Raw genomic sequence first — 4516 nt, forward strand, 5'->3', positions numbered from 1 at the left:
TCACCATGATGGCTCCTAACACACACATAGCAAAACTACCGAAGCATTGGCCATCTGGACTCTGTTGGTGGTCCTATGCTGTTAACAGCATCTTTAATTTCCAAAGGTTGCCATGTACATCACCACAAATTGGGTGGCTTAAAACAACAGAAATGTATTGTCTCACAGTTTGGCATCTAGAAGTCTAAAATCAAGGTGTTGTAGACTCTGGGGACGAATCTTTCCTGTCTCTTCCTAGCTTCCGGTGTTTGCTTGCAATCCTTGGCATTCTCTGGCTTGTAGACACATGGCTCCAATCTCTGCCTCCGTCTCCACGTGGCGTTGTCCCTGTGTGTTTCTCCCTGGGTCCAAATTTTCCTCTTCTCATAGGGACACCAATCATATTGCATTTAGTCCCCCCACCCTACCCCAGCCCAGTATGACTTAACTTGGTTATGTCTGCAAAGACCCTATATTTCAATAAGGTCCTATCCACAGGTTCCAGATACATGTGAATTTGGGGAGACACATTCAAGCCAATACACAACAGAACGAGTGACCTGTTCTTCGCTTGTGTTGCTGACAATTTTCCCTCAGAAGGGAAAGGAAGAAATTTTTAAAAACTTCTGTTCTGGATTCCAATTTGACCAACAAGAAAGAACAAGGCATCAAATGTAGAAACAAGGAAGCCTTGGGAGAAAGTGGCCTTGATATTTCACAACAGTGAAAAAGGTAATGGTCAGCCCTTCAGAAAGGGGGCTTCGAAAAGGATAAATAAAATAACACTGCCCAAGGGAATATATTTACAAGGAGGATGTAGATTTTTAAAAATGGGATTCCTTCAGCATTATAGAAAATGGATACTGTTGAGGAAGAAAAATATGTTGCTGGAAAGCAAATGTAGTAAGGATCAATAGTCTCTCATAACTGACCGTTAGTGAGGTCCTGAGCTTGAACTGAAAAAATAAACAACATAAATATAAAGGTGGCCTTTGAACAGACAGCTCTCAGAGATGAATTAGAAGAAGCACTGGATCTGGAGTCACAATACTTCAAGTTCCTATGGCCCAGAGGGTTCTCTGATGAGTTCAGAAAGATGGATAGAGGTGGACAGAGTCATGGGTGTGAGAAGAGAAAGGAAAAAAGAACTATTTAGAGTACATAATAGGAGAACGTAAGAGGTCAAAATAAGTTAGGACTGAGATAAACACTAAAGACAACAAGAAACCCGTTTTGCTTTTTAATCTCTGTAGCCAGGAAAAGATCAGAGAAGAAATAGCCATGCTCTATCTCAAGCAATATAAACTTAACCAATAACAGCACAACCAAAGAACCAATCAATTTTTTGCATAATCTCTCTCATGGAGAATGAACATCAGTTATGGAACAAACATTCTTTTTTTTTTTTTTTTTTTTTAATTTTTTTTCGGTACGCGGGCCTCTCACTGTTGTGGCCTCTCCCGTTGCGGAGCACAGGCTCCGGACACGCAGGCTCAGCAGCCATGGCTCACGGGCCCAGCCGCTCCGCGCCATGTGGGATCTTCCCAGACCGGGGCACGAACCTGTCCCCCCTGCGTCGGCAGGCGGACTCTCAACCACTGCGCCACCACGGGAGCCCGGAACAAACATTCTTGAGATAATTAAAATGTACAATAGGAAAAGAGATACTAAGAGAGTCTTCACCCATTTCAAATGAGTTCAAAACTTCAGTTACAAATTCCATCCCAAACTATGGAAAGAATGTACAGATGAGATTAGACAACTGCTGTGGAGAATGAAGAGTATAAGAGGTACGCAGTGGCTGGAAAATGTTTCAGCTCCCAAACGGGTGAAAGGGTGAGATTTGTATATAAATTAGTGAGCCTCATGTAGATTCCAAGCAAAATTCTAGAATGCATGATCTGTAAGTAGTACCTGGTAAGGAAATACCACTGGCAATGAGTGTGAATTCACTAAGAACCAGTTATGCCAACCTAATCTCATTTCCTTTCTTTGATTTGGTTTGCCGGTGTGTCAGAGGAAGGCATGAACACAGAATGTCCTGGTTTTAACACAGCGTTTACCGAGTCTCATGGTGTGTTCCTTTTATTATTAAAATGGAGACATGTAGGTCGAGGGTTAGGAAGATGACTGGGTGGCTTGCTTCATAGTTAGGCAACTAACATCACCCAAAGAGTGCTGGTCAAAGGCTTGGCTTCAACCTTGAAAGGGAACTCCAAGAATTTGTGATTTGCTCATTCCTGTTCAACGTGTAGTCAAAAACACAGAGATCAGAGAATGCGTGTTTATGAATACCTGGAAGACAAAATATTTGGTAGAGAAATCTGATATACCAGGAGATAATTCAAAAATAGCTCTTTCATGTAGAAACCAGGACCCAAACACAGAAAATGTAAGATATTTGGAATAAATGTGAGGTCCTCTGCTTAAGCCAAAAAAATAAAGAGAATAATACCAAGAGCTAACATGTATTGAACACTTGCTATGCATTATACCGTCACATGCAGTATATTTGTTTAAGCTCACAATAACCATATTATAATTAGAATAGTTATAACCATTATCATTCACAGAGGTCAAGGCTCAGAAAGGCTAAATAACTTTTGCAGGTTATATAGCTAGCAAGTGGTAGAGCCAGGTCTCAAATCCACGTCTGTCTAACTTCAGAGTTTGTGACCCACTTTCCTAGTCTCATCAAGACAGGAATGGAGGAAATGTGGTGTAGACTTTTTCGAGTTTTAAGTGAAAACACCTAGACAAAAATTATCCAATATTGCATAGTAGCCACTCAATAATGTTATCTTCTTTCTTTCCATAATATTGAAAATTTAGGAGAATATTTTAAGAACTGGTGAAATCCATGTAGCTCAAAATTAAAAACTAGGGCTATCATTAAAAATTACACAGAGACAGATTATTGTTCAATAGGATGAACTTTTTTCTCTGTTGGGTCTGCTCAGACATGGAACAAACCACCTTGCCCTGGAGTGAGTCCTTAATCAGCCTTTCTCAGGACTGCCTGAGAAGCGGTGCTTGAGCCAGGAGGAGAAATCACTAGGTGACTTCTCAGAGTCTTCTGAAGCTAAGATTCAATAAAGAAACTCCAAGCTAAAGAAGTTGTAGTCTAAAGCCTAATTCTCCTATTCTAACTCTATCAGGGGAGCATGAAACCCTTGGAGCACTGCACTTACTGTCTTTCATTTATCCTTAGAGTGTTTCTTGGAGGTAGAGCAGTCATCAGTATCCCTTCTTAATTTGACTGGAAAACGGGAGTGATTCCATAGCCCATGCGTGGCCAGGCAGGATGGAAAGGCAGTTCCTGCAGGCATCCGGTAATCTTTCTATGACCTCACTGCTTTCCCAGCACCGATTATCTCAACAGATCTTGCCAAGATTTTTAAAGACCAAATAAACAAAACAAAAGTTAATTTTGATTCTCTCTCTGAGAGAATCATATATATATATGATATATACAATTATATATCATATATATATATGATATTTATAAGAAAACACATTCAAGAAAAAACTTGATAGGGAGTTACAATTTCAAAAAGACCGGAGTCATATTTATTTCAGGATTTTGGTCATTCAACACCACTTTGTCAAACATGTAATCACGTGATTTGGACCTCCGTCCACATGGTTCTGTGCAAATGCATCTGCAGCTAGTAAATAAGAGCTGTGTTTAAATGCAGTTTTGCGGGCTTCCCTGGTGGCGCAGTGGTTGAGAATCCGCCTGCCGATGCAGGGGACACGGGTTCGTGCCCTGGTCCGGGAAGATCCCACATGCTGCGGAGCGGCTGGGCCCGTGAGCCATGGCCGCTGAGGCTGCGCGTCCAGAGCCTGTGCTCCGCAACGGGAGAGCCCACAACAGTGAGAGGCCCGCATACCACAAATAAATAAATGCAGTTTTGCAAAGGCAGTCCTGGGATGCTGGTGGGGGCATGGCATGGCCTAGTAAAGAAGCTTAGTACTAGAAATCGAGGGTTGTATTCTAACCTGGCCCTGCCACTGGGCCATGTGACCTTGAGCATGTCAAGTAACCACTCTGCACCTCAATTTCTTGGATTCCAACATTTATAAAGAGCTTGAACTACATTGATCTCTAATGCTTCCTCCAACTTGTAACATCTCTAAGTCATTGTCCATCAGGAAGCCTAGCTTATTTGTGATGGTATTTCCTCTTTCACAGAGAAACTGGTTTAGTTTACAATCCTGCTGATGTTTTTAAAATTCTATTGGAGCATAGTTCATATTATATTGTGTTAGTTTTAGGTGTACAGCAAAGTGAATCAGTTATACATATATCCACTCTTTTTTAGATTTTTTTCCCATATAGGTCATTAGAGAGTACTGAGTAGAGTTCCAGGTACTATACAGTAGGTCCTTATTAGGTATTTATTTTATATATAGTAGTGTACATATGTCAATCCCAATTTCCAAACTTATCCCTCCCTACCCCCTTTCCCCCCTGGTAACCATAAGTTCATTTTCTACATCTGTGACTCTATTTCTGTTTTGTAAATAAATTCAT

The sequence above is a fragment of the Kogia breviceps genome, chromosome 9 (genome assembly GCF_026419965.1).
Source record: "Kogia breviceps isolate mKogBre1 chromosome 9, mKogBre1 haplotype 1, whole genome shotgun sequence".
NCBI lineage: Eukaryota > Metazoa > Chordata > Mammalia > Artiodactyla > Physeteridae > Kogia > Kogia breviceps.